Source organism: Ursus arctos, unplaced genomic scaffold (assembly GCF_023065955.2).
Source record: "Ursus arctos isolate Adak ecotype North America unplaced genomic scaffold, UrsArc2.0 scaffold_16, whole genome shotgun sequence".
In the NCBI taxonomy this organism is placed as follows: Eukaryota; Metazoa; Chordata; class Mammalia; order Carnivora; family Ursidae; genus Ursus; species Ursus arctos.
Window position 1 is genome coordinate 57053764 of NW_026622830.1, and position 18331 is coordinate 57072094.

Below are 18331 nucleotides of genomic sequence, written 5' to 3' on the forward strand. Positions count from 1 at the left end.
TGGGGGGAAGGTTGTGGGTGGAACTTGGTTTAGAGGGCCAGATGGGGAGCTCACTGTAGGCATTTTAAGTTTGTGATTCTGTTAGGGATCCAAGTAGAGATGTCATGTAGGCAGTTGTAAATAGGCATTTGGAGCTTGGAAGAGAAGTCTGAGCTGGAAGTGGCCATGAAAACGCAGTGACGGTCTGTGGTCACCGAGGGAGTGAGCACAGAGAAGACAAGCAAGCCTGAGCCTCGGGTCACTCTGCCATCGAGTGCTCAAGGACGAACATGAGCAGTGTTTGGCACAGAGCAGGTGTGAAGAAGACCACAAGCACTGGCACCATGGGAAGAAGGGAAGAAGTGTCCAGGAGGAGGATGTGATCAACTCTCTGAAGTGTCAGGAAAGGTCATGATGAGGACTGAGGTTTGGCCTTCGGGTTTGGCGACTTGGAGGACACTCTGGCGAGTGCTCGGCGCAGTGTGGGGGCGTGGTCAGAATGAAAGCCCGCCTGGACGGTGGTGTGAAGGGGGAGAGGGTAGTGAGACAGATTGCATCTGGGTGACTTTGGTCCAGGGTGTACGGTCATCCTCACACTTACTCACCGTCTGGGTGCAGAGCAACGCAGCCGGGTCCCTGAGGTCCGTGGTGGTGTCTTCATGTCCCGGGCGGGGAAAGGTCAGGTTCAGAGCTTACAGTAGCTTTCTCAAGAGTACGGAGCCGGCAGGCTGACGCCAGGTCTCAGGCCATGCACGCTGTCCTCAGCTGCCCTGCGTCCTGAGGGTGGAGAGACACTGTTGAAGGGGGGAAGGGGTAGCGTGGTTGAAAAGTTGTAGGAAAACACTTATGTCCTGCTGGAAGTGCTTCTGTTAGAGATTCTGTTTCTTTTTCTTACTTAGAAATTTCACTTCTATCAGAGGGTGGTACGTGCATGTGTTCAAAAGTAAAACAGTGTTGAATGGTTCATGCAGAACCCAGCGGGCTCCTGTCCTGCCTCCACCATCCGCCTCCCAGAGCTGCCTGGAATCCTGCTTATCTGTTTCTTGTAGCATTTCTGTCCACGGTTCCCAGCAATATCTATGTAGAGGCAGGGCCATCGATGCGTCACTTTTAGAAAAAGTTACATTTTGAACTCCCATCTTCCCCCACATAGTTGTAGCACAATTTTTGTTTAGAACCATAATTTGGCGAACTGTTTTGACTTTGTTAATGTTGCTCACTATTGAGCTGGTGAATGTAGCATGATTATATTCCCTTTTAGTTCCACTTTTTGTTTTCCTGTTTTCTTGAGCTTAACAAGTGCCACTTTTTTTTTCTGTTTGCTTGATATTTTTTTTTTTAAAGATTTTATTTATTTATTTGACAGAGATAGACAGCCAGCAAGAGAGGGAACACAAGCAGGGGGAGTGGGAGAGGAAGAAGCAGGCTCATAACGGAGGAGCCTGATGTGGGGCTCGATCCCACAATGCCGGGATCACGCCCTGAGCCGAAGGCAGACGCTTAACGACTGCGCCACCCAGGCGCCCCTGTTTCCTTGATATTCTTAAGAGTTCTCACTCTCCCTGACAGTAGGGCCTCTTAATAAAATTTGCCATCTGCTCATGTGTATTCCTTCTGTCTTCACCCCCAGGGACATCTGTTTTCTTGCATGCTGGACAGGTTACTCTCCCATGGTAGCAGGGTTGAGGTGCGTAGGGCAGATCCTGCAGGAGCAGGCGAGACCAGGTAGAGAATCGTGATGGGGAAGACAGTGATGGGGAGCTCAGAGGGAGGGGGACGGTGTCCTCCTGAGGGAGCAGGTCCGGGCATGGTTAGTGGGGCTGGCGGTAGTTGGGGAAAGGCATTCCAGGTGGAGAAGGTGAGAAAAAGCAGAGCGGGACGAGATCGGTTACTTTTTGTTAACCTACAAAGCCTGTATTGTGGCGCCTCGCTAGGTGGTACATGTTAACTTAGTTACTGACTCTTCCTTTAAGACCTTTAAATAGATTTCCATGGAAAATGTGACATTCAGATCGTTAAACATGTCGTAAATTTTTTATTTTTTGAAAGATTTTATTTTTTAAGTAATCTGTACAGCCAGCGTGGCGCTCAAACTTACAACCCCGAGGTCAAGAGTCGTACACTCTACTGACTGAGCCAGCCAGGGTCCCCCGTCATAAATTTTAATATTTTCTTAAAACTTTCGCATAGGATATATCAAGACACTTAAATCCAAGAGATCATCTTAAACTGTTGATTCCATGTATTTGTTCATGGAAAAATCTTTATGGACTATCCCGTCACTGAGGCCCAGCCAGTCATCGTGCAGGAGTGACCAGTGCAGCCCCCCGCTGCGGTCGTCAGGCGGGAGCAGGATGAGTGACCACAGGACGTTTCAGAGGCTGCTCTGTGTCTAGCTGGATGCGCAGGATGGTGTGCAGGGAGGCCGCGGTGTCGCGGAGGCGGGCAAGCGCAGCCCTGTCTCCGTGGCCCAGTTAGGGAGGCCCGTCGTGAACTTGGGAACGAGTTGGTGCAGAACCAAGAGTGAGTGGATTGGTTTCTTTTGAAAAGAAGCATCGCGCAGTTTGAAATGCTGAGGTGGGATTATAGGAAATAAAGTCCGTAAGTGCCTTTCAGGACTGCCAACTCCAGGGCACCTTTTACGTAAATGTGCTGCACCTTTTATGTGGGTGCCTGGCTATTCTCCTGGACGGTCAGGAGCCTGTGTTTAGTTCAGTGGGTCCGCCGTGTCCAAATGTTACCTGCTTCCTGAAGCTTCTGCTTTATGCTCCAGGCTTTGCGCAGGACACCCTTTATCTTGCCAATAGTAGTTACGTTTGTGATTCAGGAATTCTACGTGAGGGAAGTCGTCAGAATTGTGATACCTGCCGTTTATGTGTGTCCTTCATCGTGTGTTTTGAGTTGTGTGTAGTGTTTATAATACAAGGTAGTGATTACTGTCCCCACGCTGCAGAGGAGAGCCTGGAGCCAGATACCCGTCAGCCCGAGGCTCCATGTGGTGGTGGCAGGCTCTCCTGTTCCTTTACATGAAAGCTTAGCCCTTGCTCTGAAGTGCACGTGGTGCTCCTGTGTGCGGGCTCTGCCTGTGATAGAGAGGGCGAGGGCTGCCGCCCACCGAGCGGTCTGCAGACCCTCAGTATTGTCACGTGCCAGCCGTGCTTCCGCCACGTCGGGATGCGTTGTCACTAGTGTTGCCAACCATTGCACGTGGTTCCCCGTCATTGGTGTTTCTGCTCATACTGAAGAAAGATTATGGATTCATCCCATACTTGTAAAAATGGGAAAATAGGTCTGTTTCTGACCCTAGTAGTAGGCAGGCAGCTTTTCCTGTGCTTCTTACAGTCTGACTAAGGGGGAGAGAGGATGTTTCTTTCTTTCTACCTGCCTTGGCATATCGTTGCTATCTGCCAGGGGGGAGGGGCAAGTGGGGCGTTGGGAGTGGCGATGGCAAGGAAACATGTTAGATTTGTGTCTCCTGCTCATGAATTCTAAGTGCTTTAACAAAATAGACAAACTTTCCATCATTTCTTCTTTGATAAACTGTCTATTAAAAAGGATAGGTGTCTCAGCAAAAAATTCAACTGAAAAAATGGCGAGAAGCTTTGAGTAGATACTTCATCCATTTCCTGTAGATAACAACATGCACACAAAAAGACGCTCCCCGTCATCCCTCATTAGGGAAGTGCCCGTGACAGCCGCAGTGGGTAGCACTGCAGTCCTGTGAGAATGCCTCCCATTCCCACAAAACAAGGCAGCAGAAGGGGACAGTGCCCAGGTGCAGGGCTGTGGGACAGCTAGAACCACATCGCGCTTTGCTGGTGGGGATGCAAAGGGTTATAACCACTTTGAAAAAGTAGTTTGGCAGTTGCTTATAAACTTGAATATATACTTTTCATACGATCCAGCAGTCCTACATGGAGGCCTTTACCCAAGAGACATGCAAATTTATCTCTACACAAAGGCCTGCATATGATTGCTTATAGCAGCTTTATTCCTATTTACCGAAGATGGAGAACAACTCGGAGGTCCGTCAGGTGGGAAATGCGTGAAGAGGTTGCGGTGCACCTGTGCGGTGGGGCAGTCCTTGTACAGCAACACAGAGGTACTGACTGCTGACATCCTCAGCAAAACAGGAGCGCGTCCAGAGCGTTCTGTTACGGGCAAACACAGAGCTCTGTACAACTGTGGTTCCCCCCTGATAACATTTGGATAAAGGCAAAACTATGGGAACAGATTGGATCAGTGGTTGCCGGGGGCTGAGGCTAGGGGAGGAGAGGACTGAGTACAGGAGGGCGTGAGGGTGCTTCGTGGGTGATGGAAGTAGGCCATGTCTGCCCTGTGATGGTGGTCATACACTGACTGTGTCAGTCAGAACCCAGCGAACAGTGTTTTACTGTATGTAAATTTTACCTCAATAAGCCAAACCCAAAAAAAGGTGGATGACTTATGTATATACACACACGTAGGTATTACACACACACACAGGCACACACATTTATATACCCACGCTTGAGCTCCCTTTTTCTTTCCAGTGGATTAAATTTAATTTTTCTGGATTAGGTATCCTGAAAGTTTAAATGAAATAGATTGTAGCACAGACACTTTGTGAAAACATAGGATCTTGGAGTCTTTGGTTGATTTTTATATTCTTATTCACGACCTGAAGGCTTTATAATGTGGTTTGTTTTTGTATAACATGGTTATGTAGTATGGATGTCACGTAATTAGCATAAATAAAAGATGTTTTATCAGTTAAATTATTTTAAGATTCCTTCCATGTTCAAGCTCTTGTAGCTGTGGAGAAAAATAGTTTTACTAGCTTTAAAAATTAATAAAAAATGTTTTCTTTGATTCATGACAAACTTATACAGTCTTCAGCTCTGTCTTTAATCAGCTGTAACTGTAGGGTATGATTATATTTCAAACCGCTAGACCTAAGAATGTACACAGAAAATAATACAAGTTAGCTTCACTAAACCTAAGGCTTCATTGTACTTGCGAGTCAGATCTCTTCACAGTATGTAAGAGGGTCGCTTGTTATTAGTATGTGGTGCTTTGCGATGCCCTGCAGAGCAGTCATTCAGCATTTTTTCCTAATAAACCCTTCTTAGCAAAGCCACAACAGTGGGCAGGGAGGGGGATTAGAGTGGAAAGTTGTGTATTTACTTTTCATTTAAAAATCAAAATTTGACTGTAGACAATAAGAAGGCCATTCATTTAAATGATGAGGTCTTCGTTATTTTGCCATCAGAGGATATTGCCGTGTGTGGTTATAATGGAATCTGATACAGTAAGATGCAGTGTAAGAGGCCCTTCCTGAGCTGCTTTATGTTTGCTTATCCCGTGCGCTGCTCTGGGGGCTGGGGGCTGGCTTCACTGTCTCTGGTAACCTTGTCCTCTGAATGGTCATCACGTAGTCAATATGCACTAACGGCCTCCGTGACCGTCGTGTTTGGGAACAGAAGGAGTAGGCTGCTCTGCCTTGCGTTTGTTCTCGTCTGACTGTCCCTGTGTTTTGCTGTGGGAATCTGTGCACTGACTGGTTTTGAGGGTTTGGCCCCTGCTGGGATGCTTCTTACAACTGGCGACCTTTCCAGCTGCTGTCCGCCAGGTGGCTGTCCTGCTGCAGTTGTCACCGTGCCGCCGCAGGGGCGCTGTGTGTCCCAGTGTGAGTGGTGTCTGCGGCTGGACAGCCCGCCCGCATGGGGGGATGTCTGCGAACAGCTTACAGTGTGACTCGCTGTTCCACTGAGAGGTTGTATTTGTAGAATAGAAGAAAAACGGATGTGGAGCATGAAGTTTGAAAAGTGTGTTTGTTTTCTTCTGTGGTTCAAAAGGGTACTTAACGGGTCATCTTAAACAAAATGTACTAAAAGATATTAAACTCCTTTGGGGCTTTTCTGGATGACTCAGGATCCTCAGTACGAACACCTGTCATTTTCAGCGTGTGGTGGCCCCACTTCTGCCATTTTCGTCAATATGAGGCTGTGTGGCGGGCAGCCTCTGAACGCCCTTCCACCACCCTTTCTAATTTGCTACTCCTTGTTTTTGTTGTTGTTTTGTTTTAAAATGAAGCCTTGTGTGTTTTTATGGAAAAGTTGTAAGTAGTATAGGCAACTTCCAAATACCCTTCACCTAGATTGACCAGTTGTTAACATTTTGTGACATTGCCTGCATGGCCCCCTCCCCCCACCTCTGGATATAGAAGTACATGTGGCACATTTATTTTCACACACTGGAAGAGAGTAAGTTGCACACTTCACGCCCTTTACTCTTAGGTACTTCAGTAAGTATTTACCAAGAACAAGGACTTTTGGGGCACCTGGGTGGCTCAGCCATTAAGCGTCTGCCTTCGGCTCAGGTGATGATCCCAGGGTCTAGGGATCGAGCCCTGCATCGGGCTCTCTGCTCTGCTGGGAGCCTGCTTCTCCCCTCACACTCCCCCTGCTTGTGTTCTCTCTCTCGCTGTCTCTCTCTGTCAAATAAATAAATAAAATCTTAAAAAAAAAAAAAAAAAAACAAGGATTTTTTACATAGCCCAAAATAATCAGTATAGTTATCAAATTGGCAAATTTAACATGGGCCATTCTGTAGTTTACAGTCCATATTCACAGTTGCTCTGTTAATTACAGTAGTTTTCCCCCCATACAGGACCCAGTCTAGAATTACATGTAGTATTTATTGATGTTTCTATGGTCTTTTTAGTCTGGATATGTTTCTCAGCCTTTCTCCATCATGGAGACTGTTCTAATTGTTTTGTAGGTCTTTCTTCCGTTTGGGTTCCTGTGATGTTTTCTCATGATTAAACTCAGATTACGCATTTTGGGGGCCAGGCTATCAGAGAAGTGGTGCTGTGCCTTTCTGAGGGCATCGTATCATTTCTCATATCCATTATTCGTCTCAGGATGGCACATGATGCCGGCTTGTTCTGTTATTGGTGAGGTTAACATCTAGGAATTTGTGGGGCTGCAGATTCTTGGACCCTACTCCTGACCTGCTAAGTCAGAAACTTAGGGCTTGAGTCTATGTTTTTAACAAGCCCGAAAAATGATTTTGATGTATTCTAAAATTTGAGAATTACTGATCTCAGGTGATCAAGTTAGGGCGGCATCTGCCTAGTGTCTGCTCTCTAAAATTAGCGTTTATCCTTTGTAATGAATGAGGAAATCTGTAGGGAAATATTTGAGGCTCTGTGACCTTTTGAGCTTTTAAACTGATCGTTTGGCGCCCCCACGGATGATTCTTGCTTGAACTAGTTATTACTAGGTAGTCGTGCAGTGGGGACGCTGTTCTTCTCACCTGTCAGCTGGTATTCTCCCTTAAGGAGAGTTTCCCCTCCTTTGTTGACACACTCAGTTGTTCACCCACTAGTACTTCACGGATTCTTGTTTGATTCAGGGGCTTATAGTCCTTAACTCTCATTCATTTTGATGCTGGAATGCCCCCTGATTTGGTTTTCCAAATCATCTCCTGTGTTGTTTTGACACGTCCCCATTCTTTTCTGAGCACGACCTTCCTTTTGGCACAGTAAGATACTCCCAGCATTTCCTGTAGTTTCTCTGCCCCTGTGGTGCAATCAGCTATTTCTCCAAGATTCCCTGGTTCCTTTTGGTGGGAGATGGAATTTAGAGGCCGGGATCTGAGTGGGAGGTGTGCTCCTTTGCTGCCAGGTATTACTGCTTCCCAGCGCTTCCTGTGTGTGTGCACGTGCTTGTGCAGCTCTGCTCCAGATGCAAACATCTTGTTGTGTTCGTAGGAGCCGACGAGTCTCCGATCAGTTTCATTGGCTTCCAGTTGATGCATTTTTCTTCCCTTCTCTTCTCTTTCTTTCGCAGTCTCACATGCACCTTTCTACTTCGATGGTTAGTCAAAGGTTGGAGTAGAATGTATTCTCAGATTTGGGGGTTTATCTTGGGGTTCCCCTGCTTCCAGCATCCCTCCTTTACATATCAGTTGGTCCTCCAGCCCTCATTTCTTTCTTCTGAGACCTCACGCCAGTAAGACTTTTGCTTTCTGCCAGTAGAGCTCGCCCTGGGTTGGGAAGCACGTTTAGTCAGAGGAGCAGCAAACTGGCAGTTGTCCTGGGGTAACTCCATTGTTCAGGGGAGAGCCTTCACCTCTGGTGTGTGCCTCTGGGCTTCCTGGGTTGTCCTGCCTATGCGCATTTCACTGTCTGCCAGGGATTTGGGCAGTGTATTTATATTCAGCCTTGGAGCTCAGCATTTTGCAGCCCTCTTGTTTCCAAAATTTCCCCCTTAAATTTATAGCCAGTGTGCTGCGCATTAAGGTGGTACGGTAGGGCTGCAGTCCTGCCCTCCCAGAGTTGGGGCTCACAGTATTGCCAGGCAGGAAAGTGACAAACACTCCCTGGTTTGTACCAGATGCAGGGACAGTTCTGACAGTAACTTCTTCTCAAGTGCTTGCCTGCCTTTGGTCATTTTCCAGTTCCTTCAGATGGTTGGTTTTAGTGATTTTGTCTGATTTTTATAATGATCTATGGAAGAAATTGCTCCATTGTCTTCATGTAACCATTTCGGAAGGCTCACTCTCCCTTTTGTCTTATTCTTTTCCTCTGAAATCTAGCTTCATCTCTATTTTTGTACCCAACGTTTCATTATGGTAACTTTCAAACAAATGGCAAAGTTGTAAAAATTTATGGTTAACATCCATAGACTCCTCCACCCCCTGGATTTTACCTATCATGTGTTATTATTCTTGCTTTCTCACGTAAATAACCAATTATCCATTTCTCCATATAGTAATCCATTTTATTTTTTAGGCTGTATTTCAAAGTGCGGATATCAGTATACCTCACCCTATGTGTTTCAGCGTGCATATTGTTTACTAGATAGAGTTCATTGTTTGTTTAGCGTATTTTTCTTTCAGTGTAAAATTTCTATACCAGCTGCACATAACTCAAGTATACATTCACTGAACTGTGGCAAATGCATCCACCTTTGCAACCCAAACACTTATTGAGACATAGACCATTATCATTTCCCCCAAAGGTTCCTTCATGTCCTTAGTATTCACAGTCCCTGCCGCAGCCCCTGCTGCCATTCTCACCCTGACCCCTGACAGCTGCTGCGTTCGCCCCCTCAGTTCAGTTCTGCCTGCCCAGGGGTTTCCTGTCAACAGAATCATACCGTGTACATGGTGTACGAGGCTTGTTTTAGCATAGTGTTGCTGAGCTCATCCATGTTGTTAGTGTATCTGTAATTCATTCCTTTTTAAATTATTATTTTTGGGGGGAGGGCAGAGGGAGAGAGAGAATTTTTTTTTTTTTAAGATTTTATTTATCCATTTGACAGAGAGAGAGGAGAGGGAGTGCACAGGCAGGGGGAGCAGCAGAGGCAGAGAGAGAAGGCTCCCTGCTGAGCAGGGAGCCCAACTCAGGACTCGATCCCAGGACCCTGGGATCATGATCTGAGCTGAAGACAGACGCTTAACCGGCTGAGCCACTCAGGGGCCCCGGAGAGAGAGAACCTTAAGCAGGCTCCACACTCAGTATGAGGCCGTGTGGGGTTCGATCCCATGACCCTGGGATCACAACCTGAGCCGAAACTAAGAGTCGGATGCTCAACCAACTGGGCCACCCAGGCTCCCCCTTGTCCTTTTAATCACAGAGTTGTGTTACGTTGTATGAGTCTGTCATATCTTGTTTATCCGTTCCTTTCTTGATAAACAGTTTTATTTTTGAAAGAAACTTTTGCTGGATGTGTGGAATTCTAGGTTGATGGTTTTTTTCTTTCAGCATGCTAAACATACTGTCATTATCTTCTCATCTTTGTGCAGATTTCTGAAACTCATTTTCTACAACTTTTCCATCTCTGATACTCTGCCTTGCAAATTTGAGCCACTCAGCTTCCCAAAACTTGGAAGTTTTCTCACCTTAACTCCCTGAGGCTGCTGCGCTGGGCTTGGGTTCCCTTCCTGTGCCCTGCGCCACGGTGGTTCCCAGCTGAACAGAGAGGGGACGGTGGGGCTCACAGGCCTGTGCCGCTCACTGTCTCCAGATCTGAAAAAAATAGTTTCATGGATTTTTACCGTTTTTCTATTTGTTTACCATGGCGGGGTGGGGGTGGGGGGCATCGTTTTCCGTACTAGTTACTCCTGCACGTCTGAAGTGGATGTCCCTAAGTCAATGCTTTTTAATGGAAAGCAGTTCGTATGCTCTATTTCTAAATTTTCTGGAAAATATTGTGAAAGAAATTTACTTGTTTTAATTTTTTTTTTTAAGATTTTATTTATTTATTTGACACAGAGAGAGACAGCCAATGAGAGAGGGAACACAAGCAGGGGGGCGTGGGAGAGGAAGAAGCAGGTCCCCAGTGGAGCAGGGAGCCCAATGCGGGGCTCGATCCCAGGACCCTCAGATCAAGCCCTGGGCTGAAGGCAGACGCATAACGACTGAGCCACCCAGGTGCCCCTACTCGTTTTAATGTTGATTTAGCTACCGATTTTACGATCTAGAAAATCTCAGGTTGATTTCCATTTTGACAGAGGGGAACCTGTATTTTGGGCAGACTTTCATTTTAGTTATTTTGTTATTAAACTGGCTTAGGGTAATTGGTTTATTCTGCATCGTATTTAATGGAAAGTAGCATTTCTTGCCTGCCTTAGCAAATGCTGTCCGGTTTGTCATGAACATAACAGTTAATCCCAACTCCAGGAAAAGCCTGTTTGTTCCGGTCTCTTGCCCACCCTGTTGGTGCAGTGTTAGTGTCTCTGAGACGCAAGGATAGCTGGGCCTGGTAACACGTGAACATGAATAGGAGGAAACGTGCGAGGATCTAGTCACTCATTCTGCAAGTAGCTGAGCTCCTGCAGTGACCCAGGCCCCGTCCAGAGGTACTGTTCCTTTTTTCCTCTGATCTTTCAGATGATTGGTTGGAGATTGGGAATTGTTTCTGGCTTTTCTCCTAGTTTTTGATATAAATTTTAGTACCTAAGTCTATGCCTTTAAAAAATACCTTTGTTAATTTGTGAAATTGAGATTATCATTAATAGTTAATGCTAGAACTGTGAGTATTAATCAAAATAATTTTTTATGATATAAATCTTTTATGAAACGACATACCATAAAATGAGTGTGTACGTACCTCGTCGTTTTTACCTACTAGCGATGGCTGCTTTGAAATAGAAAGCCCAGTAGAGTAATGGTGTTTGGGTGTGCGACATAAGTTAGGACCTACTCGAGAATGAGGGACTGACGGTGATTTCTGGGCCCCATGGCTAGACTAGTACTTGAAACTTAATGGGGAAGGATTTGGGCACCTGGAAATGATAATTTTGTTCTGGACCTGCAGTGTTGTTGGAGACCTACCTGTTGCATATTTGTGGAAACTGTTGATCCTACATTTATCATCTTTTGGTGGACCTAGGGCAGATGAGACTTGGTCAGCCCTCAAGCTGAACTTTCTTTACCTGGGAAAACTTTAATCACTCTTGTGTGCGCTTCATTTTGTCATAAATCCTGATATAAATTTCTTGAATGAAAAATTCTGCATTAGTGAGTATATAAGATTTTTAAAATTAATAACTATTGGTCCTCTTGAATTTGACTTTTAATCTTAAATATTTAGATTTATGAAAGATTAGAATATACTTATTAGGCAACGAAGGTCATTTTCTGTTATGGCGTAGACATCTGAAAGATCGTTCGGACAGTTGAAGAAAATATATCCTCCTTTCTGTTTGCCCTCACCCCCTACTTTTTTCCCCCACCTTGCTTTTATTTAAGTAAGAAGATGTGAAAGGGAAAGATGGCAGTGTATACCTTTTTATGCAAAAAAAAAAAAAAAAAAAGGTGGAGCTAGTTGATGAGTGGATTTCATCAGGAGGGGAGGATAAAAAGCCTGGCCGGGTGTTTGCATGGCATTTACACAGTGATCCTGATGGCTGATTTCATATTAGGACCTATTGTGGCTGCTGCCACGAATCAGCCCCCATGGGGCCGCAGACTTGTTTCCTTTGCTGCTGTTTGTGGGCTTGGTGACTGGTGCCTTCTGTCTGCAGCCTGTGACCTTGTGTAAGGGGGTGGGGATGGGGCTGCGATAGGTGCACACAAGGGAGAGAGCGTGCTGTCTTCTCCCGGAGCTGTGAGCCTGAGCCTGGGCTCAGCTGAGCGGGAGGTTGTTAAGAATGAGAGTGTAGGGGCGCCTTTGTGGCTCAGTTGTTAAGCGTCTGCCTTCCGCTCAGGGCGTGATCCTGGGGTCCTGGGATCGAGCCCCACATCAGGCTCCTCCGCTGGGAGCCTGCTTCTTCCTCTCCCACTCCCCCTGCCTGTGTTCCCTCTCTCGGGGGCTGTCTCTCTCTCTGTCAAATAAATAAATAAAATCTCTAAAAAAAAAAAGAGAGAGAATGAGAGTGTACACAGTGTAGTTTTCCACTGTATAGAAAGATCTCGTCGTATGAGGTATGGATTGTAGCTTTGAGGTCATGTGCAAACAGCTGGCAATGTTCTGTGTAAGTTTCAGGCCTAGGAATATGTAGTTCTGTTTTACATTAAACCCTGCAGGTATTGATGCTGTGATTTTTGTGTTCTCTTACTCTTGTTAGATTAATTCACATTTCTGTTATTTACTTAAAGACAGTATTTGATTTCCATAGAAAGCTTGGGAAATATGCGTTAGGAAATTCCTATACTCGGAGGTGGTTCTTACGGGGGAATTCAGGATGCCAATGAAAGGAGTATGCCTTAAGCCACCTGTGATTCTGTCCAGACTTTATATGTACTTAGAGCAAAAAACAAACGTACTTTCTCTCATAAATAATTTAAATGCACTTTATGTAGACAGAGTCATTCAAAGCTTTATTTTTAGCACAGTGAGGTGTAGAAATACTTAAAACCATAGCAGAACTAAATTATAGTTTCCCTGGGAAGTAAATATAAAAGCATGCAATCATGATTATAGGAAGGAAATTTAAATACTTTTAACATATTTTTCCAGTTCCTTGGTCCTTCTCTCCCCAGTCATTCAATGGGAAGTAACGTAGATTTTTTAAAAAAATATTCAAATTATACGTACATATATGTATATCTGTGTATACGTGTGTATATTCAAATTAAACATACATATATGTGTATATGTATACATATATGTATATGTGCATATGCATGTATTGTGTGTATATGTGTACATGTATGTATGTACACACACATGTTTTAAGTAACTCTTGTATTATAGGAGATCCACTGTTTCCCCTTAGGATCAGATTTTGAATGTGTTCAGTTGTTGCTGTTAATTATCTTTCCATCTGTTTATGATGTTTAGTTTTCCTGCTTTTAGTGACCACTCTTATTATCTATAAGATGCATGGAAAGACTGCATCCTGACTAGTATTATAATGGTTTTATTTAATTAACTGAAAAAGGTTTTTTTCCTAAAATAATATCTTTCTAGGAAGTTAAAAAAATGTTCTCCAGAACACCTTCTATCTTAATGGATTGAAGGCTGCAGATTTTTAGATTTCAACCTTTTATGGGGCTTAAGTTGAAAATGTTGTATAGTGTTTCAGCTTATAATTTTGCCTACTTTTCAAATGTAGTACACTAAAGGGCATGACTGTGGGACTGGTAAGTTTTGAGTTGCTTTTTTACATTTGCTCTTGGAGGTGTGCAGAGGCCTTATAAGGAGTTTCAGTTTGGGAATTAGGAACAGACAGACTGTCCTTGAGGTAGGTCAGGATCTGATCTTCTTCTCAGGTCAATTAAGGTCCCTCAGTGGGACAAGCGGAGGCAGGAAGGTGCCCACAGTTCGTGTCCCAGGTGAAATGGATTGCCAGCCGGTTGCTCCTTTTGTCTTGGTTGGGGTGTCTTTTCCAGCACGGCTCCCGACCCGCTCCCCAGTCTTACCTGTTAGCCACTTGTAGACTTTGTGATGCTCTGTGCATTTAGCTGTAAATGTTGCTTCATCTGTACGTGTTTTTCTTCTGTTGACCTCCTCAGGGGTTTTAGATTTATAAAAAGTAAAATGCCCGTTGCGTCTTCTGGTTTGGCCACTGTTGATTGTATTAGTTAAAAAAAGATTTGAATTGAGAAAGGTTTGACCTACTCTGAAAGGATAAAGACATACTGAGAATTAAGATTACATAGATTGTCAGCACATTAAAAAAAAGTACTTCCCTTTTGTTGGTTTCAGATAACAGAGTGAATCTGAGATAGGGCTTCAGAAGCCGGTTTAGAGCTGGATCTTGGCTTCAGATCCCTGAATCCCTCGTAGTCCGCCCAGGATGAGATAACCCTGTATGAGCAGGGAGGTAACTTCCTTATGGGAGGACGTGTCCAGTCAGGGGTCCCTGCAGCCAGAGAGTCATGGATACATCCGAGTCTCTGTATTGTTTATACTGAGAATCCGTCAGGATAAGTTATGATGAGACCTACCTGCTCACCTCTGCACCAGGGGAGCTGCACCTTTGGTGAATTGTAATCTTGATTCTGGATCCCTTCTCAAGACATTCGTGTGAACATTTTTTCCCAGAGTAGCCTGTGCTATAATGTGTGTAATAGAGCAGTTTCCTGGAGCATTGCACGGGTGGGAAATGTTGTTTCTTTCTCCATTTTGGTTCTCTCAGTTGTGGATGGCTTGCCTGGCAGACATGCAGAAAACATCTGTATACTGCTGAAGTTGTTCTGCCCCCACACTTTCCTTTAAAACTCTCTGGATTCTGATTGGCTCTACACGTTAAACATAACTGACTTCTGATTACGGGTTTAGGGTGTGTGTGACAACGTTGTATTTACAGTGCTGCTTCATCTTTAACTCAGTTGGGTGTTAGAAAAATAAATGTGTGTGGTAGGTGTTCCCTCAGTTCTTTTAAAAGACTTTTTGTGGAAATTTTGGAAAAATTGGATAATGAACCCTTTTTCAACCTTCTGCCCTTGTTTGTCCTATTTCTTCTCTCCCAGACTTTTGTTTCCTGGGGTATTTTATTACTTTAAAATTTTTTTTTATTTTTTAAAATATTTATTTATTTGAGAGAGAGAACACAAGTAGGGGGGAGTGGCAGGCAGAGGGAGAGGGAGAAGCAGGCTCCCCACAGAGCAGAGAGCCCCATGCGGGGCTGGATCCCAGGACCCTGGGATCATGACCTGAGCTGAAGGCAGACGTTGAACTGACTGAGCCACCCAGGCACCCCAGATTGACTCCTTTCAATATGATTTATTGCCCAGTTTGAGGTATACTATGTGTGTCAGAACATGCCATCTAAAACATACCTGTCTATATGCAGAAAGTCAAACATAATATAATCATTATGTAAGATAGTGTTATTCCCCAAGTACTACCATTAATAACAAAGTTCTAGCATTTTTTTCAAATGTTTAAGAATTAAAATATACCAGGATAATTAAGAATAATGTTTGGCTCTTTATTTAATTCAGCCTGAGGATAAACCTGAAAGATTAGGGACCTTAAGATATTTTTCTTTTTTTTCTTTTCTTTTCTTTTTTTTTAAGGATTTTATTTATTTGTCAGAGAGAGTGTGTGCGTGCGTGCTTGAAGGGGGAGTGGCAGGCAGAGGGAGAGCAGGCTCTGTGATGAGCAAGGAGCCCAATGAGGGACTCGATCCCAGGACCCTGAGACCATGACCGGAGCCAAAGGCAGACACTTAACCGACTGAGCCACCCAGGTGCCCCTGTTTCGCTGGAGTATTTTAGAGCTAATCCCAGACATTGTATAAAGTTTCACCCATGAAAGTTCATTGTATGTCCCTAACAGATAAAATATATAACCATAATACCTTTACCATGCCTCACATAGTTAAAAGTAATTTAAAATCTTTTCTCTCAGGGCACCTGGGTGGCTAAGTCGGTTGTGTGTCCAACTCTTGATCTCAGCTTAGCTCTTGATCTCAGGGTTGTGGGTTTGGGCCCTGTGATGGGCTCCACACTAGGTGTGGAGCCTACTTAAATTAAAAAAAGAAAGGAAGAAAGAAGGAAAGAAAAAAGTAATAAAATCTTTTCTCTAATAAAACTCGGTAATGTTTAATTTTCAAATTTCCCCATTTTTTAAAAAAGTCTTTGACCTATCAGTTGGCATATCTCTAACATTTCCCACTCCTGCCTTGCACCCTTTCCGTTTTATTTTTAAATAACAGCTTTTGTTGATGCTCTGGAAGAAATTGTCATTTATCCTATAGAATCTCCCACATTCTGAATTTGGCTGATTGTATTATGTGATGTCATTTAATTCATAAAGTTTAAAACTGGTTGCTAGAAGTCCAGCTAGAATGAGCTTCAACTCTGGGGGTAAGAATACTTGCTGTTGGCTTCACCTCTTAGGGACGGTGACATTAATCATTTGTTCAGATGGTGGTGTGATCCTTCCACCTTGTGGCTTTTGTGGGTGTTGATGGTGGCTGCCTGGGTACTTTGTATCAGAATTGCAGACACGGTGACGATCTGATTCTGCCTTCTGTATTTGTTTGCTGGAGCCCGTGCAGAAAAGGTGGGATAAATGGATAATTCTTGTATTTACTAGCTTCAGAATGAGTTTGTTCTCTACAAGTGAAAATTATTTTTAGTCTCATAAATGCATAGATGTTAAGATGACCTATATATGTGTATGTGTACACACATACGTAGATGTTAATTTACTGCATTCTTTCTGATGGTCAGATTGCCCTTCAGAGGTATCTTCTGTGTCATATGCAGACAATGAATCATTGCCACTAGATCAAAAACTAATGACGTACTGTATGGTGACTAACGTAACATAAAAAAAAAAAAAGATATCTTCTGTGTCCTTTGGAAATGGCTCCAGTAATGTTTTTATAGTTTTCTTGTTTATGGGCACTATAAAATAGTTTCAGACTCAGTTTGTACCCTTATTGCCGCAGACCTGAAACCAGCCATCTCTCTAAGGAGCCTTGATTCCTTGTCATGTTTTAGTGGGAAATGGTGTTCAGGGACTAGAATCTGGATACTGTGATAGGTAATGCTGGAATCTTATTTCTTCTGGGCTTTTTTAGGGTATAGAGATAGGAAGTGTGTATTTTTCAGAAAGAGAAAAAAGTCATGAGTTTATCTCGATACTTCTGACTTAAATTTAAGATTACAGTGGGGCGCCTGGGTGGCTCAGTCAGTTGGGCATCTGCCTTCTGCTTGGGGTCATGGTCCCAGGGTCCTGGGATCTGCCCTGCGTCGGGCTCCCTGCTCAGCGGGGAGTCTGCTTCTCCCTCACCCTCTGCTGCTCCCCCTGCTCGTGCTCTCTCTCTCTCTCTCGCTCTCAAATAAATAAAATCTAAAGTAAAAAAATTATAAGATTAAAATGGTTTACTTCTTTGATTTTATGTTTGTATGTCATTTCTCTTTTGCTTAAAATCTTGGTTCTTAACACTAACACGTTTGTGTCATTGCTTCATCATTCATGTCTGTGAAACTTGCGTGTCATTTCAGAATAACAGTGCCAGTGTTGTCACTAACAAGACCTCTGAACGTGTTTGAACGTGGTTTCTCTGTTTCATCTTGGTTTCAGTGATGCTATTACTAAAAGCAGTGTTAGACTTCATTATAGCTCTTGTACGCCATAGGGTGTAGCGCACTGGGATGTACGGTCAGATTACAGCTCCGCGCTGAAGTTACACCACGCTTTGAAAGTTAGGCTTATTTCTTTCGTTTTTGAAGGGTAAGGAGCAGTGGGAACTCTCAGACACAACTGATGGGAGTATCGTTTTGTACGTCCACTTTGGACAGTAGTTTGGTGGCACTTACTACAGTGGAACATGCACACTGGCCTCGTGGTTCCGTTCCAGGTGGACACACAGCAGAGATGCGTGCACGCGTGTACCAAGAAACAAGTGATTTGTACTAGTCCCAGACTGGAACGGAGAGAGAACTGGGGTACTCTCCAGCAGTGACTGTGAAGCTCCAGGACACAGCGTGGGTGCTTTTCACAGCATACTTTGTAAAGAATGGCTAAGCCCCAAGGATACATACTGTGTGATTTTCTTGTAAATTAAAAAAAAAAAAAGGATGTTTTTGAGTCTCCATGTTCTAATGTACACGCGTGCATATTTCTCAGTGTAGCTCATCTTGACCGCTTTATTTCACGCTGCAGCCTGCATTCCCCTGCGCGCACACTTCCTGTCCCTCCGACCCTGCTGAACTTAGTAATTTTTAAAATAACACCACTTGACAATATACCGTATAATTTAGTTATTTATGATTTTATTGTTGTCTGTCTCGCCTAATAGAATGTAAACTCCATGTGGGCAGAAAAAATGTGTGTGTGTGTGAGAGAGAGAGAGAGAGAGAGAGAGCTACAGAGTCGGTGGTAGCTGGTTGACGCCATATTGGTAGCTTGAAACCGAACAGGGTGGGTGTATTTATACCACAGAAATCAGCGCA

At 44.1% G+C, this 18331-nt stretch overlaps 1 protein-coding gene across 44 annotated transcripts in view; it reads left to right on the forward strand.

Moving 5' to 3' along the window:
• Positions 1-18331, forward strand: part of LOC125282011 (ral guanine nucleotide dissociation stimulator-like) — a 460718-nt gene that overhangs the window by 28008 nt on the left and 414379 nt on the right. The window contains exon 1 of one of the 44 annotated variants that reach the window (XR_008959599.1): positions 2953-4081. The exons of the other annotated variants lie outside the window; for them this stretch is intronic. The gene's annotated coding sequence lies outside the window, so the exon portion shown is untranslated. Of the gene's footprint in view, positions 1-2952; positions 4082-18331 lie in introns of those variants that run through there. 44 annotated transcript variants of the gene reach the window in all.